This window comes from Ascaphus truei, chromosome 7, assembly GCF_040206685.1.
Source record: "Ascaphus truei isolate aAscTru1 chromosome 7, aAscTru1.hap1, whole genome shotgun sequence".
In the NCBI taxonomy this organism is placed as follows: Eukaryota; Metazoa; Chordata; class Amphibia; order Anura; family Ascaphidae; genus Ascaphus; species Ascaphus truei.
In genome coordinates, this window is record NC_134489.1 from 39765329 (window position 1) to 39791283 (window position 25955).

Consider the following 25955-nt stretch of genomic DNA (forward strand, 5'->3'; position numbering starts at 1 on the left):
AAGCAGCCTATCAGGATGGAGGAAGCTGCCCAGCCCCCTAGCAACAGCCCTACTCTCTCCCTGCTCGGGGAAATCCAGCGGCCCCCCGTGCCGGTCAGGTCACTATGTCCAGAGAGGTAATACCGGTATGCACATATACACCCAGAGAGGTAATACCGGTATACACACACGCCCAGAGAGGTAATACCGGTATGCACACACACGCCCAGAGAGGTAATACCGGTATGCACATATACACCCAGAGAGGTAATACCAGTATACACATACATGCCCAGAGAGGTAATACCGGTATACACATACACGCCCAGAGAGGTAATACCGGTATACACATACACGCCCAGAGAGGTAATACCGGTATACACATACACGCCCAGAGAGGTTATACCGGTATACACATACATGCCCAGAGAGGTAATACCGGTATACACACACGCCCAGAGAGGTAATACTGGTATGCACATATACACCCAGAGAGGTAATACCGGTATACACACACGCCCAGAGAGGTAATACCGGTATGCACATATACACCCAGAGAGGTAATACCGGTATACACATATACACCCAGAGAGGTAATACCGGTATGCACATATACACCCAGAGAGGTAATACCGGTATGCACATATACACCCAGAGAGGTAATACCGGTATACACATACATGCCCAGAGAGGTAATACCGGTATACACACACGCCCAGAGAGGTAATACTGGTATGCACATATACACCCAGAGAGGTAATACCGGTATACACACACGCCCAGAGAGGTAATACCGGTATGCACATATACACCCAGAGAGGTAATACCGGTATACACATATACACCCAGAGAGGTAATACCGGTATGCACATATACACCCAGAGAGGTAATACCGGTATACGCACACGCGCCCAGAGAGGTAATACCGGTATGCACATATACACCCAGAGAGGTAATACTTGCTAGTGTGATGCTGTGTTAATACACTGCGACCCTCTGCACAATCTCCTTTCTCTGTGTTTCTTGCCTCCACGTGTGAGTCCCTGCCACCCAGCCTGATACCTTACACTCAAGTCACGCCATTAAGAACACAACAACGAAGGATTCCCTTTTGGGATACAATGCTTGTTTACCTTTATTGAAAATGTGAGTGTACATGTTTGTGGTACTGCGTCTCTCAAGCCATTGCCTATTCCAGCGGTGCGCAAACTCCCCACGCCCCCCCTTCCTGCTCCCTCCTCGGTCGCGCCCCCCCTCACGTCTAATGATGCGTCAAATAACGCTGCGGGGGTCATGTGATGTGACCCCGCGTTGCCATGGCGACGCGTCACACAGCCAACTGAAACAAGGTAAGTGGAGTGTTGCAGGGGCCCCACGCGTTCCCCCGGCATTAAATAAAATGACTGGGGGAAGAGCGCGGGGCCTCTGCAACCACCCGCGCCCCCCCCCCCCCCCAGAAGAATCTCCCACCCCAGTTTGCGCACCGCTGGCCTATTCTACACAGAATTGCACTATTTTTGTGTTTTTCTCTTGTTTTATACACCTACCCGTCTCCTGTGCTCCCCGCACTCTTCATCATCATCATCACTGCTAAGAACCAAAGAGGAAGGTTCATCGTGGGTTGAAGCAGCAGTTTATCGGTTACCTATATATTTATTTACTATTTCATCACATTTGTATTATTCATATCACGATCATTTGTCACAATATTGCACAAATAATATATGTGTCGTCTGATGCCATTTGGCATTCTTATTCACTAATCATTACCACTACACGCCGGGTTATTCTTTGTTCTTCTTTCTACTGCCAGAAGTATCTTTGTATCTTACAGCCTCCAGGCAGGGCCTGGTTATAGTAAAAACTCAATATGCAGGCAACCCCCCCTTCACCCCCCCCCCCCCCCGACACACACAAAATCATCATGCCTTCTTTGAACCAGGGTTCCTCCGGAGCTGAAGCGCGGTACTCAAAGCTTCTGGGGTCCCCCGATTGCCGAGCTATTGAACTCTTTCCTATTTTGCCAGTACTTGTAAGGAAACACAGAGGTGGCTGCAGGATCATGTCACAGGCAGAGTGAGACTGACACTGGCGGCCATATTGTTTCCCCAAACCAGAATTCTTGTAAGGGAAAATTCACCCTTAACTATCTCAGGTGCCGTGGGCTCCCTTCTTTAACTACAGGTAAAGTAAATATATACTTCTATATACAGTATATTTAAATGCACAGACAGCTGCTTTAAACTAGGTGTAGCGGAAGCAGGCGTGGGAAAAACATTTTGTTGGTTTTAGTGTCTTGGTCTTTTGGTGAAATGGCTTCTGGGAGGAGGCCCCACCAGAGTCTTCAAAGCATAATCCCAATATGGCTGCTGGAGTCGTTACTGTGTGTAACGATGGGGAATTAATCCGCATCGCAGGGCCCAAACACTGCAGTCTGAAAGTTTCTCCTGCACAAGACTTACGTGGCACTAATATTTAAGTATAGGGTGTGCGGCGGTTGCCTCTTAACTGATAAGAGAGGTGCCATGTACTTATTGCGTAAGCGGATGGCAAAGAGCAGTTGAGCCATTTTGGCGTGCTTAAAACCTCTGTAACTGATAGGAGCTACGCCTTGGCAGCCATGTACACTCGTGCGCACGCTCGGCAGGCTGTTTGAGGAAGTGAAGTCATGGATGTGATGGGAAGACGCCCGTTCTTGAGGAGAGGCGGGTCTGAGGTGATCGGCCCGGTCGGATATTCCCAACAATGAAATATACAATTACGAAACATACAAGTTGACGGCGGATAAGATCCACTTGGGCTCACTCGGGTCTGCCCATTATCCTATCTGCTGTAAAAAGCTTAGACCAGGGCTGGCCAACACCAGTCCTCAAGGGCCACCAACAGGTCAGGTTTTCAGGATATCCTTGCTTCAGCACAGGTGGCTCAATCATGAGCCACTGATTGAGCCACCTGTGCTGAAGCAGGGACTGATTGAGCCACCTGTGCTGAAGCTAGGACTGATTGAGCCACCTATGCTGAAGTAGGGATATCCTCAAAACCTGACCTGTTGGTGGCCTCTATACTTGGTACTGTCATACACGACACCTTTTTCTACACAAAACCCCTATTGTTATAAATCTCCTGTTTTATATATCAGACATGAAAAGGTAGAGATGGTTTCATATTCCACCCACACGTCCCCTTTGTCCCATTGTTTCCCTGCTAACCCGCAGAGTGCGGGCGGGCACTTTACAATAACGAGGAGGCGCTCCGATCTGGCGGTCAGAGCATGGAACGCGGAATCGCCAGCGCCGTGGGGTGACATCACTGGCCCTTTAACCTTTTCACTGCCAGAGGTGCATTTATTCTTGCTAACAGTAATATAAGGTTTTAAAGCTGGGGTGGCCAAACCCAGTCCTCAAGGGCCACCAACAGGACAGGTATTGGGGATATCCCTGCTTCAGCACAGGTGGCTCAATTAGTGGCTCAGTCGGAGACTGAGGCACTGATTAAGACATCTGCGCTGAAGCAGGGATATCCTGAAAACCTGACCTGTTGGTGTCCACTAAACAGGCAAACCAATGCTTCAGGACATAGCACTAAGTTGAGATATATATATATATATATATACTGTATATATATATATGCACTTCTGTATACAAACACAGGTGTCTGCCTATGCATGTCATACAATACTGTGCACATAGAAGTGTTATATGCATAGAGATGTGGATATCAATATTCCACTATTCTCTGTACATTAACAGTGGTATCTGACTCCTCAGTGGCCAGTCCTGAATATTTTAGCCGCTCTAGAGTAGGTTTACTGGCTCTACACTTCTTTAACCCATTCTGCGCTGAAACGCTGTATATAGCGGCAGGCATCAGCTCGTAAGGATCCACGTTACAATGGATAAGAAGCAAAAAGTGACACACTGCCATCTGCATGTCATTACCCAGAATCCCTGGCTGCAGGGGAACCATTGTGTGCTAAGAGATAATGGGGAATGGCAGGTTTTGCAGATCTGTTTGAGACGTGAATGGGGATTTTTATTTCCATTTCCCCTACTAATCCTTACAATGTTCCCGGCTTCGTGACCTTTTAATAGGAAGATGAGGCACCCTATAAATGTGACAGCGGGTGACCTTCGCAGCGGATTGCAGGCCATCTCCCGGGTTATCACAGCGAGGAATGAGAATGAGGAGGAAACACACACACGTTTGCTCACAACATCCTACAAAATGAAAGGGACAAGCAAGCAGCCGGGTATACAATCCAAACAGCTGCTTCCTCTCCCCATAAACCAGGAAGAATGTTCCTTTATTATTCCGAGAGACGGAGGCTGGTTACGGGGCTAATTATTCTGGGTGGGGCATGTTCAAAGGTTTGCTTGTTTATGGCCATAGGTTGTTCATCCAGGGCGGTCTGCGCTGAGAAGTGATAGATCACACAGCCACAGAGCTGTGGTTGTTATCCATTTATCTTGTGTAGGGCCTTATTTGCTAAACAGCGCCAAGGCAGAAGACGGCCGCTAGCGACCCATATCCGTGACTGTGCTCTGCAATTTGGTGGCTTATGGCTTTAGCACCGCGTACGAATAATGCCCCACGGTCTCCTCCATTACCAAGGCGCTGTGCGGGTACGGTTCATGCAGCCACCTCTGAGGTGCAATCCCGGCAGCATATTTCTGGTGCTTAGGCTTTCAGTGAAGGAGGTTGGGGACAAGAGGATGTGTTTCTTCTGCCCTCTGTTTGAGAGTCGGATATATCAGCCGTTGCCTAAAACTCAGGACTGGGAGTGAATTCTGGGAAGCGCAGTATAACCAGTCTCACACTGATGAGACCCAAAAGGTTAAAAGAGCTGTCTGTGAGTAGGGTTACTGTCTCTGCACTTCTGTAACATAGGCTGTGCTGAAAAGCTGTGTAATGCGTTGGCATAAGCTTGTAGGGGTCCCTGTTAAAATGGACTTGAAGCAAAAAGGTGCCACTGTGTATTCATTTGCATGTCATTACCCAGAATCCCTGGCTGCAGTGGAAGCACTATGATAGAAGATAATGGGGAAGGGCAGGGTTGCAGAGCTGTCTGAGACGTGAATGTGCTCACAACATAGGGTTGCCAGGTGTCCGGTATTTGGACACTCTGTCCAGTAAAATGATAGGTAATACTGGACATGTATCTGTCCGGTGTTACGTCTCTGGACATAGTGACCTGAGCGGTTTGGGTGGGCCGCGGGATTTCCCCGAGCAGGGCAGTTGCTAGGCAGCTTCCGCCATCCTAATTGGACTGTTGCTGGGTAATACATTCAATCAGCAGGTGTCAAGAGGCTGGGGGTGTGGCCAAGGAGAGAAGGAAACAGCATGGAGCGGAGAAAGATGTGTGTGCATTTGGTCTGTCCTATTGCGTGTGTGTTTTCTGTGGCTGTCCTGTGTGTATTTGTTCTGTTTGGGCCGTGTGTGTGTGTGTGTGTGTGTGTGTGTGTGTGTGTGTGTGTGTGTGTGTGTGTGTGTGTGTGTGTGTGTGTGTGTATGGTGTGTGTGTGTGTGTGTGTGATTTTCTGTGGCTGTCCTGTGGGGCTGAGAATGACAGGCAGGATGAAGCGGGGGTAACAGTCTTGGAATGTGTGGGAGAGCAGCATTAAGATCAGTCTTGGTGCCATGGCGTGACTGCGGGTACTGTCTGTTATTTATAAATGATCGGACCGTTCCGCCATGTTTTCTACACTCCGAGTCTGCACCGGTTTACACCAATTTGCACCATTTCATATTCTATTTTGTAATTTTTTTTAGCGAGGGAGACTTCAAAACCCGCCGCCCCTAGGCACGTAGATAGGCTTCCCTCACATGTCTCCTTTCTGCCGCCCTCCTTGCGTCAAATGGCACCGCGGTCGTCACCCAAAGAGATGTCACATAGCATCTCTTTGCCATGGTAACGCGACGTCATTTGCCTTCACGCTGTCACGTTGCCATGGCAACGAGACGCCGGGTGACGTCAGTGACGCCCGCGACGTCATTTACCGCTGCGAATTAAAAGGAGGAGGCGCGCGGCAGCGAGGTGGTGCCCGGCTCGTGTAAGTGCCTTCCCATCAGGCCCGCTATTCCCGAGAGCGCGGCAAATGTGTACGGGGGGGGGGCGGACATTTTCGCCGCTCCCCAAAATTTTGCCACCCTAAGCCCGGGACTAACGGGAAATCTGCCACTGGAGGGCGCTCACTCTGCAGACCCCGTCCCCAGAATTTCTTTTAAGAAATAGAATATTACGTGGCAAACCCTACTCACAAGTGACATTTTTATTTGCGGGGGGCGCAGTGATTCTCACACCTGTCCTGCTGACCCCATGACCTTTTAGTGGCTTATCCTCCTGAATCCAGCCCAGAATCGCACGGAAAACGCCCTCTATATAAACAGCCAGTTTCCTGCACAGAAGACCTTGTCCAACCCCCGCTGGCTATAACGACCCCTCGGCTTCCTCTGTCGGTAACATCTCACCCCCACCGTACTGTCCTGGTGGAAACGCCGGCGCTAAGCTGCGTATAACAGAGAGACGCTTTCACTACGCGCGTTGTATCCTAGCCCTCTGGGTCAGGGGTGGCCAGCTCCAGTCCTCAAGGGCTACCAACAGGTCAGGTTTTCAGGACATCCCTGCTTCAGCACAGCTGGCTCGGGTCGAAGACTGAGCCACCTGTGCTGAAGCAGGGACTGATTGAGCCACCTGTGCGGATGCAGGGATATCCTGAAAACCTGACCTGTTGGAGGCCCTTGAGGACTGAAGCTGGCCGCCCCTGCTCTAGATACACACACTACAAGACTCTGCTGACCCTTTCTTAGTTAGAACGGTTGCTGGACTGCTGGCAACTGAGGAGTTAAAGTTGCACGTTCAAAAATCTTTTGTATAAATCCCCTCTAAATGTCCTTTTGCACTAGGGGGTCTCAAACTCAGTCAAGAACTGAGCCACTGATTGATCCACCTGTGCTGAAGCAGGGATATCCTTAAAAGCTGGCCTGCTGGTGGCCCTTGAAGACTGAGTTTGAGACCCCTGTGTCACATTCTACGTCGTCGCTGTGAAATGTTCCAGTACGTTTTCCTTTTGAGAAATACAGGTGTCACAATAACTTTTGCAGAAGACGTTTCCAAATGCTCTTGTAGAACTCGGATCACTGCATCGTGGGCATCGCGGGAAGCATCAGCGAAGAATTATCCGCCAACTACCTTTGGCAGCTACAAAAACAGAGCCATCTACACAAAGTTCTGACTGCCTGGGATGGAGAAATGATAGACATTGTGGAGAAGGCGTCGTGTGGAAAAGCGCTTTGCAAATCCAGCATGCGTGGCTAAATGGGACAGGGGGCTTTAATATGAAACTGCTGAGCCCCCAATTAGTATTTTTGAGGGGCGAGTGGGCAGGAAGATTTGCAATGATTCCCAAAGTGGACCAGCTGCCCAGAACTCCAGCTGTGGTTTCCATGGGCGGGCGGGGGGGAGTGTTGGGTGGGGTGGGGGGGGGGATGGAGAGAGAGTGTGGGAGGCGGGGAGCGGAGTGATGGATCTGGGGAGCTGCAGGGAAGTGATAAGATGTAGGGTGGGGAATGAATCACTGTAGCAACCGGGACAAAGTGTACACAACAAAGGCTGGGACAGCACTGATACACAAGCGCAGCAGAGAGGGGAAGCTAGGCGCTCATCCCTTAGCTCACAGGGGACCGGAAGAGGAGAGGATGCTGCAGGGGGTGGGGATCAGGGACACCTTCACTGCTGTATGTAGCGGGAGGGGGCAGAAGGGGCAGAGGGGGGTGGCAGTGCGCAGACAGTTAAAAGACACTTAGAAGAATCATTAGGAACTTCTGGAACATGTCTTTCCTGTACCCCCGGGGCCTTTGGAAGGTTCCGTTACCCTTATTTGTAGACTTTTTGTGAATTTTCTCAACATTTTGTGTCTTTTCCTGACATATTTTGGGGTGCTTTACCCTGTTATACAGCGTCACAATTACATTATCGCGTGCGGTCCCTAAGCTATAGAGCAGGGGCGGCCAACTCCAGTCCTCAAGGGTCACCGACCGGTCAGGTTTTCAGGATATCCCTGCTTCAGCACAGGTGGCTCACTGTGCTGAAGCAGGGATATCCGTAAACCGTGATCTGTTGGTGGCCCTTGAGGACTGGAGTTGGCCAGTCAACGACTGACCCACTGGTTGAGCCACCTGTGCTGAAGCAGGGATATTCTGAAAACCTGACCTGTTGATGGCCGTTGAGGACTGGAGTTGCACACCCCCTGCTAAAGAGTTTACAATCGTAATTCTGGCGCCTGAGGATCAGGTGACTCGCCCAAGATCGCGAAGGACCCTGGAATTTGAACCATTGCATCCTTTTTGGGGGGGTTGTTAATCCCTTCCATACCAGAGAGGCCCGCAAGGCGTTGCAGAGCGCTCCCTCCCCGACTGCAGAGAGGTTAATGGTATTACCAGTACAATGAGACTAAACAGACGGCTCTGCGGTGTTCCTCGCTGCGGGGGAGATGTGCGTCTGTGACCCCAGCGCGTAAAGGTATTTCCTTTCTTTTGAAGCCGGGCAGGAGAATATTAACGAACCCGAGGCTTCTTTTTAATAACTCCGGTGATAAATCAGAGGCCCCATTGTATGGAATCCGATGCAGCGCTTAGAACCGGCTGACACGCTAGGGCACTCGGGGAATAGATACCATGCAGCTGCTCTCACCACTACCACGCTAAAAGGAGTGTGCACTAAAGAAGTGACTGTAAACAGTCCCAGAATCCTTAGCTGCAGTGGAATGCACGGCATGCTAAGAGATAATGGGGAAGGGCAGGGTTGCAGCCCTGTCTGAGACGTGTGACTGTGCTCACAAGGGATACTTTTATTTGCTGCACACTGTACGGCGGAGGGTTTTTGTCACTTGTTACCCGCCATAACTAGTATAATATGAGGTTGAGGCCTATTCCAACGTCTCATTGCAAAGTCAGTATAAGCAGCCTCACACTGATGAGATCCAAATGGTTGAAACAGCTGTCTGTGAGTAGGGTTACTGGCTCTACATTTCTTAACCCATTCTGTGCTGAAAAGCTGTGTTATGCGGCAGGCATAGGCTTATGGGGATCCATGTTAAAATGGACATGCAGTAAAAGGTGACACTGTGTGCTCAGTTGCATGTCATTACCCAGAATCCCTGGCTGCAGTGTATGCTAAGAGATAATGGGGAAAGGCAGCGTTGCAGACCTGTCTGAGACCCTCTCAGGGTATGAGTCGGACCAGATGAAGGACCCTGAGAGGTTTTACAACTACTTGTTGGTCCAAAAAAAATGTATCGTACCCCCTCCTCCTCCCTCCTTTTGTTCTATGATAGGAAAACTGCCTTTGTCAGCTTAAAACAGTCAACCCCCGCCCCTCCCCCAATTTTTTTTTTACATGGGTGGGGAGCAGGGGACCCCCCAGGATTGAACTGCGTTCATTTCAACTCTGGGGACCTCCTGATTCCAGAGATACGTCCCGGGAAAGGTAACGCCAGTACTTCTGTGTACTTGAAACGCCTGCGCCGCGTACTGTACTGGCGCAACCTTTTATAGGCGTGTATCGTGAACCGAAGCGCGTGATTCCGCCTCGGGAACCCCCATGTAAAAAAAGAGAGGCGGGTTAAAAAAAAATGGAGTAGGTGGGAGTGTCCCTTTAACAAATAAAAGCAGACGTGTCAGGCCTGCTAAGGTATAATGGAAAATAGCTGAAGCGCTCAAATGCAGGTATATCTCAAAATGATAATAAGCCAGACCACTGTACCAGGGTACTAACAATTGATATAGTACCTATTGTGTCATATAATGGGTACTATCCTCCTGAAGACAGGTGGTGTGTGGTGCAACCCACTCACCATCAGTCTCATTGGCAGGTTCCCCTGAAAAATATACAAGTACTCACATCCTGGTAGGGCAGGCAGGCAGGCTGTGCAGCTACTCAATGTAATACAGGGAAAAGGGAGACCAAAAAGCGCACCAGCACAAACGGAGCAGGAAGAACCCAGGACAAAAAAATGATTAAAAGGGCACTTTAATGTGGCAAAAGACCCATCCAATGCATTTCGAACGCTGCGACGTTCGAAATGCATTGGATGGGTCTTTTGCCACATTAAAGTGCCCTTTTAATCATTTTTTTGTCCTGGGTTCTTCCTGCTCCGTTTGTGCTGGTGCGCTTTTTGGTCTCCCTTTTCCCTGTACTGCTAAGGTATAAAGAAGAAAGAGCGGGATCCCTGCAGAAAGGGGAATGTACATTAACTTGGGGACGTCTGCTGCAGAGAGTCAGGAAGCGAAGTGTTTTATAGACACCTGTTCATGGCACAATGCTGCAGGGCTGAGATCTGCCCGGATCTTCCACTATCCTTCCTCAGATAACAAAGAACAAACAGCTCGTTTCCACACACAGCCCCCCGGGGGTCAGTGCCTGGTGTACCACGCAGGGGCTTTCAGGAAAGTATAGAAGGATCCGTGTGTACCTGCTAACCTTTGTAGTGGTAGAAAACAGAGGGCTGCTTTATGCAGAGTGGGGAGGTAAGTCCCTTTGATGTGAATGGCAGACACACAGGGTGACAGGGTCGGGGACACACCGTGACAATGTTCCTCTGTGTAAGGTGAGCACTTTGAGTGCAGTCATGTGCAAGAGGATGAAACTTCAATCAGCCGCTGAGTGGCTTCTCTCGTCGGCTTTTCAGCAGTTAGGTTGTTATTTATTGCAAGCCGTGATGTTTCTAAATAAGATAAGCATTATTCCCAGATACAGGGGTCTGTGTATAACCGTAGATAAGTGCGTTTAGCCGCAGTGTTCGGGTTGTTGGAGCAGAGCTGCGGTCGGTGTAAGGACAGCTCCCGATGCAGAATGTGAGACGTATGCTACGTCAGATGGGGAACCTCTCACTCAGGCCGGCGGTGAGACGCGTGCTGGGGGCTTTGCTCTGTGTGCTGGAGTCACATAATGTATGAGAAGCAGTTTCTTACATCCAGATCTGTCCCTAGGTAATGGGTCGCCGTTAGGCAAGTACTAGTAAGGACACCGGGAATTGAACCAGGTTCCCCCGCTTCATACTTAGTGTCTTCGCTCGCCGGGCCCTCACTCGCCGGGCCTTCACTCGCCGAGCCTTCACTCGCCGGGCCTTCACTCGCCGAGCCTTCACTCGCCCGGGCCTTCACTCGCCGAGCCCTCACGCGCCGGGCCTTCACTTGCCGGGCCCTCACTCGCCGGGCCTTCACTTGCCGGGCCTTCACTCGCCGAGCCCTCACGCGCCGGGCCCTCACTCGCCGAGCCTTCACTCGCCGAGCCTTCACTCACCCGGGCCTTCACTCGCTGAGCCCTCACGCGCTGGGCCCTCACTCGCCGAGCCTTCACTCGCCGGGCCATCACTCACTGAGCCTTCACTCGCCGAGCCCTCACGCGCCGGGCCCTCACTCGCCGAGCCCTCACGCGCCGGGCCCTCACTCGCCGGGCCTTCACTCGCCGAGCCCTCACGCGCCGGGCCCTCACTCGCAGAGCCTTCACTCGCCGAGCCTTCACTCGCCCGGGCCTTCACTCGCCGGGCCCTCACGTGCCGGGCCCTCACGTGCCGGGCCCTCACGTGCCGGGCCTTCACTCGCCGGGCCCTCACTCGCCGGGCCCTCACTCGCCGGGCCTTCACTCGCCGGGCCCTCACTCGCCGGGCCTTCACTCGCCGAGCCTTCACTCACTGAGCCACACCTTCAGCCTCAACTTTCCACGTACAGGCGCAAATACCGAAGCTCTTGGTTATAAAATATTTTGCCAGGAAATTTCGATGACGTCCGAGTTAAATCAGAATAAGAAAAGCCCGCGCCGTGACATCACGCGCTGGTGAAGCTGGGGCGATTCCTGTACTTGTTGTTGGGCACGCGACAAGGGGGGGGGGGAGCATTTCGGGGGGCGTGGCCGTGACATCGCGGAGCTCGTTCACCCTCATTGGGCGAACCGCTTCCGTGACCCGGCCATCGCGCGACAAATACAAAATAATATGTCCTCACGCTGCTCCCCGCGGAACGCTCACGGGCGCGCACTCTATAGATGATCACATTGACATAACGTGATTCTTCACGCAGCGCTCAAGCGCGCGCTCTCAATCTGGACGCGGCCTCACCGTGCGAGGCAAAACAGGATGTCCTGCACCCGGCTCCCGGGTATCGTGTCTCCCGGGTAACGTGTCTCCCGGGTAACGTGTCTCCCGGGTAACGTGTCTCCCGGGTAACGTGTCTCCCGGGTAACGTGTCTCCCGGTATCGTGTCAGTGTGTCGGTGGCAGCATTATTCCCCATTATGTCCCCCAAGGGCAACTGACTCTTTAAACGCTCTCTCCAGGTCGTGGCACCCGGCTGTCCACGTCCTGGTGCATAGCCACAGCTGCGGTAACGTGGGGGTAGGCTGAGTCCTGCGCGGCAGTTACGGAGCTCCAGGAATTGCCATAAAGAAGGAACACTCACCTGCGTATTAGCTGTCGGCAATTTAACCCTTTACACACATCTACTTTACTGATAAGTCAGTCACTTTGATACTGGAGCGGTTGCTGGCACTTCTGGAAGCAAGGGGTTAAACCCTGTTATTCTATCACGTGGGGCACTAATACTCTGGATTCAGGGGCTTTAAACTTTTTAAAGAGGCAATCCAAGCAGCACTTTAAATAAACAATATATACATACAGTAATATTTACAGTTGCTATATATATATATATATATATATTGTTTTAATATATGCCGCCTTTGATTACCTTTATTGAAAATGAATGACCTAAGCTGCTGATCGATTGGTTCACCCGTGATCGATCAGCAAAGATCCTGCTTCCCAGGGTTCACTAAATGGCTGCCTTTCAGTTTCAATCAATCCTTCAGTCAGTGTAACTCAGCAGCTACAATGTATTCTTACATTACTACGATAACATTATCTATTGTTACAGTTTGCAGCTTAAACTGCTGGGAACATTGGCAACAAATGATCACAAACAGGAAAGTGTTACAAAGATCTCGCACCGCTGGGGAGGTGGGCTAAAGACTGCTATAAAAAAAATCAAAGTATGATCAGTATGTTTTTATTTTATATTAAATCCGATACACACTGCTAAGTGCCAGGTACTGGGCCTTTAAATTCTTAGTACAACCCTTTCCATGCAAGTGTCACTTGGTCAGGATGTCACAGCGTGTAGGAAACTCCACAGTGACGCTCTCTTTACAGATCGAATGTTTGGTTTTTCTCACTGCTTTTTATAGTGCCGTCAGGATTAAAAGTCCGGAAGATGACTTGTTACGGCCGGCGACACCGCCCCGACATGAGCTCACTTCTCCGTGTCATCATCTCATAAGTCACGGCGCTATTTTTGCCGTCCGCCTGCCCATTCCTCGGGATATCCTTGTAATCATTAGGAGGAAAGAACTGTCTGTAAGAGAAGGAAAAATGGAATGGACCAAGATATCGCTCGTACAAGGATTTCGTGGGGCAGAATCTTTCAGAACTGGAGAGCTCTCAGAACCAGATGTGATCTGACAACGACACCACTGGATGAAAACCTTGTACGACTGATAGGCTGGTCCATTAAAATATATAATGATAATTAATAACTTTATTTCATATAGGGCTTTTCTCCCGATGGGACACAAGGCGCGTCACAATTACAGCACGGTATGATTCCTGCAGAGCTTACAATCTATGCTGTTGGTGCCGGAGGCACAGGGAGATACAGTGACTTGCCCAAGGTCACAAGGAGCCGACACCGGGAATTGAACCAGGTTTCCCTGCTTCACACTCAGTCATCCTATATTGACAGAGTCAGTGTCGTTACTCACTGAGCCACCCCTTCTCCCAACCTGTGGTATGAAGGCTCTTTGATATATGATATATGATACCTTTTAAAGAGTTAAAACACATCGCCGCCTCCGCGTTTAAACATCATTTAAATAGAAATTATTCCAAACAGATTCTGTGTCCCTCCATGTTCGGGGTCACTCTGCTGCCACAAAAAAATACCAATCCCGCAATTTCTCAACGGTCACTTTATTTATTTCCAGCGACAAAGATCACCTCCCCCCCCAAAGTTTGATCTGGTTTTTACAAAAATGTTGGTGACCCCTGAGGACTCGAGTTGCCCCCCTCCCCTGATTGAGATATATTCATTGTCATTTGACAAGAGGAGAAATATATTTTGGGCAATCAAATCACACGTGGAATGACCACAAATATCTCGCATCTTCGGCGAAGACCCAAGATTGCAAATAATGTGTGATGCAATATAGTGACGTATTGCAATATAGTGACGTATTGTTTCTGTGCGGTCAGCATGTCCAGCAGGGTGAAATATCCTAATAACAATGTAATGTAGGAAAACAGCAGGTCATTATTACAATATGAGTATATAGTGAGGCAATTAATATATCAATCAGGAGCGGACAACTCCAGTACTCGAGGGCCACTAGCAGGACAGGTTTTCAGGATAGCTCTGCTTCAGCACAGGTGGCTCAATCAGTCCCATCTTCAGCACAGGTGGCTCAATTAGTGGCTCAGTCTTTGACTGAGCCACCTGTGCTGAAGTAGGGATATCCTGAAAACCTGACCTGTTGGTGGCCCTAGAGGACTGAAATTGGCCGCCCCTGATCTGCATAGCACATATTTCTGCATACAGTGCTCTCATTATATCACAGTTACACGTATTGCAGGCCCGATGAAATATTCATTAAAACAGAAATTCCGATGAATTTCAATCTAGATTTGTTTACATGATTTCAGCCTGTGGGTTCTCCGGCGCTAAACCGCGCTATTCTTCGGGCATTTAAACAGGCGTCCAACAGGAAGCCGCAGCATCATTCCGGGGACACTCAATATAACTCCTCCTATTGCCCCATATAACCGCTCCCTATTACCCCTCATACCGGGAATGCGCGAGAATGCATCCCACTTCAAAGATCGTAACCTAACCTAGGGGTACTCAACTCCAGTCCTCAAACCCCCCCCTAACAGGTCAGGTTTTCAGGATGTCCATTCTTCAGCATAGGTGGCTTAATCAGGCTTCAGCACAGGTGGCTCAATCAGCCCCTGCTTCAGCAAAGGGGGCTCAATCAGTCAGCTTCAGCACAGGTGGCCCAGTCAGTGCTTCAGCACAGGTGGCTTAATCAGAGGCTCAGTCTTTGACTGAGCCTCTGATTAACCCACCTGTTCTGAAGCAGGGATATCCTGAAAACCTGACCTGTTGGGGGGAGGGGGGCTTGAGGACTGGAGTTGATCCCCCTCGCCCCCCACTCCTGACCTGACATATTGTCATTTGGTGGTCCACAACAATAATGTTTTGTGTGACTAATTGTGACTTTGTGTTTGAGAGATGTTTATATGGGTTTTAATGCTGGGGATAAAATGATGACGAGAGCTCGGAGTGCGCCAGTAAAATTGGACGCCTGGATGTAATATTTTTATTGATACAGGGGCAACAATGTACATTGCACTTTACAAAATAAACCATAGAATTACAGGTGAGGGTAACGGCACTTACTCTGCAAATTCAACAACATAAAATCACATGATAGGGGTGGGGATCCCTACCGCACTGCAGAGCTTACAATCTAAGTGGGATGTTGGGGGGGAAAGTGCACTGGATGGCAGTGCCTGGCCTTGATTGTTGGTAAGTACCTTTTTGTGAGTGTGCAAAGAAGGGTGGGGGACCGGGTTGGTCTTTCCTTCCATGTAGTAACACAGGAGGGAGCAGGAGGAGGGGTATGATACGTTTTATTGGACCAACAAGTAGTGTACTGTATGTGTTTCAGGCTTCTCAACCTCTCAGGGTTCTTCATCGTGTCCTACCCCGACCCTGAGAGGTTGGAAACCTGTAACATATCAACTACTTGTTGGTCCAATAAAAGGTATCCTACCCCCTCCTCCCTCTGCCTCCTGTGCTACTGCTCTGTGAATGTGGGGAATACAGCTGGACTCTTCTTCATTGATGGGAAGTGGTGACTTCCTAAGTGGGGGAGAAGCTGGATGAGACACGGTTCTGTCTCAAGGAGAAGATGCAGAGTATTTGTACATTAGGGAAGGACTTGCATTGGGTAACACTTCGCTTACCTCTTTGTTACATTTTTCCATTTCTTACTTCTCCTGCGTGGCCCCTGCTTGGCTCCTGTGTGGCCCCTGCTTGGTTCCTGCGTGGCCTCTGCTTGGCCCCTGTGTGGCCTCTGCTTGGTTCCTGCGTGGCCCCTGCTTGGCTCCTGTGTGGCCCCTGCTTGGCTCCTGTGTGGTCCCTGCTTAGCTCCTGTGTGGCCCCTGCTTGGTTCCTGCGTGGCCCCTGTGTGGCCTCTGCTTGGCTCCTATGTGGCCCCTGCTTGGTTCCGGTGTGGCCCTTGCTTGGCTCCTGTTCTGGCCGATACACCCACTACTGCCACGTTTCCCCCAGTGCTTTACCTTTGGCTCCTTAACCTGTTACTTTTGTTTGCGATGTTTCTGAATTTCGCTTCCTGCGCTTCCTGCGCTTCCTGCGCTGGCGTACCAACGGAATCATAACATTTATTTTAATGTATTAATCAGAATAACCCAGGGCTGGCTCATTGAGCCACCTGTGCTGAAGCAGGGATATCCTGAAAACCTGACCCGTTGGTGGCCCTTGAAGGCTGGAGCTGGTTGCTCCTGGAATAACCCTTTAGCTGCCAGATGTTCCTGCAATGCCTTTGGGTCTCCCACCGTTGTAATACAATCACAGTTTATTATAACAGGTCTGTGCCGCTTTAAATGCCACCACTCCATTTAAATGTAAGAGGAGAAGGTTACCTGGCGTGTCCTTGCTTCATGGTGATTGGTGCTGCTTCTGTGTTCGCAGCCAATCGGGCACAGAGTGACACGCTGGGGGGTGGGACAGGGCGAGTGTGCATTGTCTCAGATGCAGCATTGGGCTGGTAACCTGGGCAGCAAGAGGAAGAGCGCACCAAGAAGAGACGAAACCCTGTCACCCCGGCAGCAGTAACCAGAGTAAGTGACATCCAATAACCCCCCCACCCCTGGAACACCCCGCTGTGCACACAGTGTGGGAGAAGGAGGGAGGGGGCATTGACTTTCTGTGCATAGAAATGCAGAATGACCAATCGTGCAGAAAGCTTTAAAGCTGCAGTTCAGGCTCCCGTTTTTTTTTTTGTTTTTTTAGTTTTTTTTTTTTTAACTTCAATAGTTTCAGTTGTGCAATCTCTACTTACCTAAAAAAAACGGCATAGCTGCCGGTCAATTCGTTCTCCGTCTATTGATTGGCAATGTTTGGCGACATCTTTAAATATGGGGAATGTAAATCGTTGCTATGGGAACAAGCATGCTTGTTAAAATAGAATACAAGAAAATTGGTCTTTCAAAGTTGTTGTTTTTTAAAACAGAAAATGCTAAAAGTATTTTTTCTTACTACAGAACTGATTTATTAAAAAAAAACACACATGCAGGATATTGCCTGAACTGCAACTTTAAAGAGAGAGTCCTGAGCAAAACAGAGCTGAAAATGCACTGGTGGGTTAACCAAGTGGCCATCCCATGCATGCTCTTGAAAGTGGCACTGTCTGTGGCTTGCTACAAACATACTGTATATGCTAGGATTATATATATTAATGTCTGTTTCTCGGGGTTACGTGTTCCCCTTTTATTCCCTCCGCGCACCCTGCTCCTTAACACTGTGTGATCGTGTCACTGTTTTACTGCATAGTGTGACAGTGCTGTAGGCAGGCACAGTATCTGCTGTTAACGGCGCTTTGCTGGGAGTGCGAGAACTCTGTTTGATACCAGATACAGCGTCTCGTGACCTTGGGGTGTCACTTTATCTCCGTGTGAACTCAAATGTTGGAGCAGTAACAAATTGTGCCGTTAAATTCCATGTCTGAGTTATGTCTCATGTCGGCGCTAGATTATGGAAAACCTACAATAGTGATGCAGGAAAGCTGTGTCCCGAAGAGCTAGCACTCTAATATGGGACGTTGTGCGCACAAAGCCATGCATTCATGGCACTGCAGATGTTTGAATAGTAATCCAACCCAAGTATGGTTGTATTTGCCAAATGGAAATGTGCAGGTAAATCATGGGTGGCTAACTCCTGTCCTCAAGGGCCACCAACAGGTCAGGTTTTAAGGATATCCCTGCTTCAGCACAGGTGGCTCAATCATTGAATGAGCCTCTTATGCTGAAGCATGGATCTCCCTAATACCTGGGCAGTTGGTGGCCCTTGAGGACTGGAGTTGAGGAAATTGATGTACTGGTCCATAGTCGCAGCTCTGTCCGGTGTCTTGGGAGAAGCTAGCGGGGGTCATGGAACACCTCTGTAGGTCTGAGGGTTACCTGACCATGTATTACCCAGGATAACCTCGTTGTGAGGTACCTAGGGGAATATGTATAAATGAATTGTTTTGTGCATTGAATAAAGAACCAGTTCCTCCCGCCCAGTCACTAGCAGCGTATGTTGCTGTGTCGTTTTCCGTGTTTTTGCATCCGATTTCTGATTCTTTGCATGGTCTGTACTAAGCTTCTCTCCATCGTATAAAGTGACACTGCGGGACGTTCTGAAATCTTGGAGTCAGCGGACACGGAGATCGTGACGCCATGTGGGACATCCTATGTTCGTTAACAGGAGGCAGGCGCCAACTCCAGTCCTCAAGGGCCACCAACAGGTCAGGTTTTAAGGATATTCCTGCTTGAACCAGTGATTGAGCCACCTTTGCTGAAGCAGGGATATCCTGTAGACCTGACCTGTTGGTGACCCTTGAGGACTGGAGTTGGCCACCCCGGCGTTAGGCCACACACAGATTATAATGGGATGTGGGCATTGTAACACACACTGCAGGAGCTTGGTACAAAAGTAAATGGAACCCTTTTGTCGCTAGAGGAGCTGCAATGCCGTCTTGCTGAGATGCGTTGCGGACCCCTCTAGCAGCAAAGGGGTTAATGCACCGGTTGGCATTCAGACCCTTTAAATCTGCACTTTATATATAGAGTGATGTGGGAGAGGCTGGAGCGGGCCTGGGAGGCAGTGCGGGGCATGGACGCAGGCCAATGTTTCGTGTCCTTACTCATTACAATAGAAGGCAATGACATCAGGCAACACGCACACGCACACGCACACACACACACACACACACACACACACACACACACACACACACACACACACACACACACACACACACACACACACACACACACACACACACACACACACACACAAACTCCCCCTCTGTGAGAAGGAAAAGGGAAGTCTGTCACATGAGCCAGCAGACAATATATCTGTTTGCAAAGACTTTGCCTACAACCACTGCAGCACTCCTGCAATGTAGAGGAATACTCAGTATAGCTATACCACAGTGGTACTTGTTATAGCTATACACTGCAGCAGTTATATTGAAAGATAGAGTCCCCAAAGGGTGTGTGTGTGTGTGTGTGTATATGCAAATACAACTGTATGCTCATCTGCATGTCTTAGGCAGGTCTGCAACCCCTTTCCCCATTATCACCCAGCATACAGCACTTCCACTGCAGCAAGGGATTCTGGGAAATGACATGCAAATGAGCACACAGTGTCACTTTTTGCCTCTAAAACCATTTTTAACATGGTTCCCTATAGGCATAAGCTTGCTGCATGGTCACAGCTTTGAGCACAGCCAGGGTTAAGGTGCATACCCAGAAAACCCACCCACAGACAGCTTTTTTTTTTTTTCCTCCCGAGAGGGTACACCCTCTCGCTCATCGGATCCCAGTCCACTTCAGTGGATAGGGAGCTTGCCCTTGGACTGTCCAACCGAAGTCAGACCCGCCCTCAGTGCCCAGTTTCCCTGAAGGTTTCAGCCCGAAAGCCTAGGTCTCCAGGGACATTGATGCCTTCCTCCGTTACGATTCAGGACATCCGTCTCTTCCTCCCTCTGGCCCGAGGCCCGCAAGGGAGTTCCCATCATCTCCCCTCTTTCGAGGGTTGTGCGGGTGCACCCCAGCCCCGAAGGGCTGGTTGTTCGAATGCCATCCCCCCTTAGCCCGAAGGCTCAGGGGTTCTGTGGTCCGGGGCCTGGACACCACCTCTCAACGAGCTAGAGGGCCAAATGCTTGCCACAGACCTTTCCTACTGAAGCCCCAGATAGGATGGTACTGCATTTGGTCATAGCTGTGCTGGCCGAGAGGAGCATTCATATCACCTTGATCTAAGCCAAAGGGCCATGGCACCCACAGACAGCTGTTTCGACCTTGATGGGTCTCATCAGTGTGGGGTTGATTTTAACTGGGTATGCAAAGAGGCTATGGGATAGGCTATACCATAATACTGAGTTAAGTTATGGTGAGTAAAAAAAGTGACAAAAACCCTCCACAGGAAAGCAAATATGCAAATACAACTGTATGCTCATCTGCATGTTTGTAGGCAGGTCTGCAACCCCGCCTTTCCCCATTATCACCCAGCATACAGCACTTCCACTGCAGCAAGGGATTCTGGGAAATGACATGCAAATGAGCACACAGTGTCACTTTTTGCCTCTAAAACCATTTTTAACATGGTTCCCTATATATATATATATATATATACACACACACACACACACACACACACACACACACCTTTGGGGACTCTATCTTTCAATATAACTGCTGCAGTTACACACACACACTCACTCACACTCACACACACACAAGCCAATCTTCAAAAAAAAAAAAAAACCCCGAAAAGTGACTTTTATAAGGAAGCATTTCCATAGCCAGGCACAATGACCCACTGCCCACGCATGCCCCATCTTTACCTTGCCCTATTAAATGTGCTCCTTCTGTCTCTGTATGTCGCACAAAACACCAGCTACATTATAAACAGTTCAGGGCAGGGGCTGCCTTTCCCCAATGTTTACTTTGGTGTATTATGCACTTATTTCCCTTGTAATAATAGCTCTGTAAAGCTATATATATATATATATATATATATATATAATCAGGCCCGGAGACGTCTTTTAAAAAAATGACTAATTGCTTTTGTATTCCCCTTTTCATCCTGATGGCGCGCGTCTTCCTGATATCCTGCCGTTATTTTCTGTTTGGCAGAAATTGGCGTTTTACCGCTTTAAATTTAACGAACCCCTCGTGTGTGTATATATATGTGTGTGTGTTTGTGTTTACACACACACACCAGCACACTATCAATAGCGGCACTCGCGTGATCTAGATCAGGGGTTCTCAATGCCAGTCCTCAAGACCCCCCCCAACAGGTTAGGTTTGAATAATTTCCCAGCTTCAGCACAGGTGGCCCAATCAGTGGCTCACCGACTGCATTTATTGCAGCAAAACAAGAGGTATTGAGGTATTGCCACTTTAAAGGCCATGAAGTAATGTTAGAAGAATTCGGAGCTACCGGAGTCCTGCGTGCACACATCCTCGGGGGTTAGTCACTATTTCAGGTAAAGTCGGTATTCCGACTTTTGTGAATTGATTGCATAGGGGCAGGCGGCACAATGCAGAGCATTGCTCAAAATGATGCGCAAAGGCCTCTGCGTCGCTCTCGGGTACATTGTGTGTATCGATGTGTTTTACTTCGCGTACGTCCATTAGCGATGGGGGGAGCGGTAGTATGATGAGATTGAGCAGGGATGTGTCACTTTGATCCGCCAGGTCCGAGGTGGCGATAATCGCTTTCACACTGCGTCACAATTACAGCACAACGCGCTGTACGCAGCACATAAGGACTGTTACAGACACTGCCCCTGCCCCGCAGAGCTTACAATCTATGCTATTGGTGACTGAGGCACAGGGAGATAAAGTGACTTGCCCAAGGTCACAAGGAGACGACACCGGGAATTGAACCAGGTTCCCCTGCTCCACACTCGGTGTCATTGTTATCAGTCAGAGCCTTCACTCGCCGGGCCTTCACGTGCCGGGCCTTCGCTCGCCGAGCCTTCGCTCGCCGGGCCTTCGCTCGCCGAGCCTTCGCTCGCCGAGCCTTCGCTCGCCGGGCCTTCGCTCGCCGGGCCTTCACTCGCCGCAGGGTATCAGGAAGACGCGCGCCATCAGGATGAAAAGGGGAATATAAAAGCAATTAGTCATTTTTGAAAAGACGTCTCCCATTAACCTTTTCCCTTCCAGAGGGGCCTGCTCAGTCCCATAGATATATGCCCCTGGGAGTGACCGTTCTGTCCCCATACTGGTGTCACTGTATGTCTCAAGGCCCCCACCTCCCCCCTCCTGATATTTATGTTCCCGCAGTAAAGCCCTTCACCCCTTCTCCCAGTGCTGCTGTTTATTGGAGCAGTTGCCGGACAAGCCATTGTTAGCTCTTTGTCTAGGATAATAACCAGCAGACCACACTCTTTATCGGCAGGTTAATCTTTTAACAGAGGGGCTCTGGGTCACTTATCCCTGATCCCCCTGCAGGCAGAGGAATCACTCATGCCTTTATGTAGCAGTAATTTGGTGCCCCATGGTCGGTTGGCTGGCTTCTCTGAGGTGGCTGCACAGTAACGTTGTATGTAGTACAGAGAAGCGGTTCTGTCTGGGGTACCGGTCCATCAGAGCATTTGGCTGCACCCCAGGGACACACCCCAGGGTCCACATGGAGGAATTTGTGTGTTACTGGAGGATGGTACAAAAAAGTGCAGAAAAATATATTTATTACAGCCCAGAATGTAGTCATAATTACTACTCAGGATCCAGGAGAAAACCCAGTGAACCCAACAATGAGCACACACACACGACATACACACACTCACACACACACGACATAAACACAGTCACACATGACACACAAGGCACGGCCACTTTGTCACTTTATTGTCGTCATTTGGGGAGTGTCTCATTCTGCATCAGGAGGGAGGAATTTACTGTAAAAACATTTATATTTTCACTGAAGTCAACTTTTCAATACTGTACTATGATATATGTTTGTATATGTATGTGTGTGTGTGTGTGTGTGTGTGTGTGTGTGTATATATATATATATATATATATATATATATATATATATATACATACATACAAGGTGCTGGGTGGGTAATGGGAATGCACAGGGTGTTGAGTAGGTGCAGGGTGCTGGGTAGGTGCTGGGTAGGCGCAGGGTGCCGGGTAGGCGCAGGGTGCCGGGTAGGCGCAGGGTGCCGGGTAGGCGCAGGGTGCAGGGTGCCGGGTAGGCGCAGGGTGCCGGGTAGGCACAGGGTGCAGGGTGCCGGGTAGGCGCAGGGTGCCGGGTAGGCGCAGGGTGCAGGGTGCCGGGTAGGCGCAGGGTGCCGGGTAGGCACAGGGTGCAGGGTGCCGGGTAGGCGCAGGGTGCCGGGTAGGCGCAGGGTGCCGGGTAGGCGCAGGGTGCTGGGTAGGCGCAGGGTGCTGGGTAAGCAGATAGGAAAAAGATGGGCACCAGGAACTTTTAAGAAACAAAAATGTGCTTTATTTGACAGGCGGGGCTTTTTGACAAAACTTGTGGCAAACAATAACACTCTGGACTTCATCCCCCGGTAACTCTCACTCGTACACAGGGCAGGCTCTTATACTGGTTACCTGTAGTAAAGGCCCGATGGGCAGTCTCTTGCATATAGTTAGTAATTGACCTTTCAGGCAAACACTTTGGGCCCCCGGGGCGAGCATTGCATACTTCCACCATAACTAGAAACAAGAACAAAAAAGAGTGCACAACTCTGTGTATTACAATTACTGTATTACAGTTAAAGGCATAGGAAGGAAACAAACGCGCGTACAAAATATAAATAAAATCCGGCTTATCGTGATTGCTGTGGCACTGTGACCTGCTATCTCTCTCCTTGGAAGATGTAGCTGGTACCAGGACGGGTATCTCCTGGATGCCTGTGATGCGCAGCGCGCTTACCCAGCACCGCCGGTGTTCAATCCTCGCTCACCCCAAGCAACAGGCAGGGGCGGTCCTCGATGATGTTGGTGCCAGCCGAAATAGGTAGCCCAGCAAGCATCCCGGACCGGATGATAGCGGGGAATCGGCACGTCTTAGACACAACTGATCCAGTCGCTTTAATCCTGGCGAGACAGAATGTCTCTTGATGTATTCCAACGCGTTTCGTGGCGCTCAGTGAATAACTGGCAGAGCTATATGATCAGAATTGCACTAGGCACCTTCTGGTCGGGCCGGTCCAAACATACTCCAGAGTTACAATGCCGAGAACTACTATGAAGAGCATGCTACATCCTTATCAATAGTGAGCACAGTCTCGGACCCTGACTATGGGCGCTTACTTAGATCAGGGCATGTTTCCTAACTGAAAATGACAAACAGTGACAGGACACTTATTAATACACTTGACTATACACATAAACCTATTTATAGGACTCACAGTGAGGACCCCAGTCTGAACTCTGAAGAACCTGTTCTAGAACATAGGGTGGAGCCCAGGGCCGTCTTAACGTATGGGCACGCTGGGCAGTTGCCCGGGGGTCCCACAGCATAGGGGGGCCCCACGCATGCCCACCAATGCTCTCCCCCCCCCCCCGCCCAGCTCGCTCTTAGGGTTGCCAGGTGTCCGGTATGTGCTTCCCCTGTCCGGTAAAATATGAGAGATAATACCGGACATGGGATAGAGCAGGGCTGCTGCTGCTAGGGGGCTGGGCAGCTTCTGATTGGTTGCTGCAGTGTAATTCAGCCAATCGGGAGGTGGCAGGAGCCTGGGGGTGGGGCCAAAGAGCGGAGGAAAAAGTATGCAGCAGAGAGGTGTGTGTGTGTGTGTGTGTGTGTGTGTGTGTGTGTGTGTGTGTGTGTGTGTGTCTCAGTGTCTCTCAGTGTGTCTCAGTGTGTCTCAGTGTGTCTGTGTTCTGTCTGTCTATCTGTGTGTGTGTGTGTGTGTGTGTGTATGTGTATGTGTGTGTGTGTCTCAGTGTGTCTTAGTGTGTCTGTGTTCTGTCTGTCTGTCTATCTGTGTGTGTGTGTGTGTGTATGTGTGTGTGTGTGTCTCAGTGTGTCTGTCTTTCTGTCTGTGTCCTGTGTCCTGCCTGTATATGTATGTGCCTCAGTGTGAGTGAGTGAATGCCTCAGTGTGTGTGTGTGTGTGTGTGTGTGTGTGTGTGTGTGTGTGGTGACAGACAGTACTGTACATACAGTACTGGTAACTTTTGTTTAATTGCTCACTCACCCTTACTTTTCTTTTACTATACTAACAGTCTTTCCATTTTCAAGATCTATTACAAATAACCCCCATTGTAAATTCTCAGAAAGGCTCCATAACTCAGCTCTCATCACAGCAGCATTGCAATCTCTGCAGCACCCTTACTTACTGATCATCCCCAAGGAGAAAGAGCAGGTTACTTATTCAATGGCATGATTTAATATGCGATTTAAAGCTGGATTATGAAGTCTAAATTTGAAAGCTACTGTACTGTACTGATAATGACAGGGAGGGGGGGGGGTGAGGATGAAGGGATGGGGGGGGGGGGGGGGGTAACAGAGGATGAAGGGAGGGGGTGAGAGGATGAAGGGAGGGGGGATGGAGGGATGAGAGAGGATGAAGGGGGGTGAGAGGACAAAGAGGGGTGAGAGGACAAGAGGGGAGAGAGAGAGAATGAGGAGGGGTGCAACAATCTTGGAATTTGTGGGAGGAGCAGTGAGATCAGTATTGCTCGCCATGTACAGTATGACTGCAGGTCAGTTATTTATAAATGATCTGACCATTACGTCATTTGTTCTAAATGTCACTCCAAGCATGCACCAATTTGCACCAATTTGCACTATTTCATATTCTATTTCCTTAAACAATCCTCGGAAGGGCGCTCCCTCCCAAGACTCCGCCCCAGATTTTTTACAAAATAGAATATAAATTGGTGCAAATTGGTGAATACTTGGAGTGAAATTTAGAACAAATGACATGTCAGGTCATTTATAAATAACATTCTTCCCCACCAACGATTCTCGCGCGTCGCACATTTCACCATTGTGTCCAGTATGTTTGGACAAGCCACCTGGCAACCCTACTCGCTCTCCCCCCACCCGGCTCCCCGGCTCCGCTCACTCTCCCCCCGCCCGGCACCCCGGCTCCGCTCGCTCTCC

General features: G+C 49.7%; 1 protein-coding gene across 5 annotated transcripts in view; it reads left to right on the plus strand.

Annotated features, from left to right (window-relative positions):
• ARHGEF2 (Rho/Rac guanine nucleotide exchange factor 2) overlaps positions 1-25955 on the plus strand; it is a 160555-nt gene that overhangs the window by 5229 nt on the left and 129371 nt on the right. For 2 of the 5 annotated variants that reach the window (XM_075607842.1, XM_075607844.1), the window contains exon 1: positions 16826-16945. The exons of the other annotated variants lie outside the window; for them this stretch is intronic. The gene's annotated coding sequence lies outside the window, so the exon portion shown is untranslated. Of the gene's footprint in view, positions 1-16825; positions 16946-25955 lie in introns of those variants that run through there. 5 annotated transcript variants of the gene reach the window in all.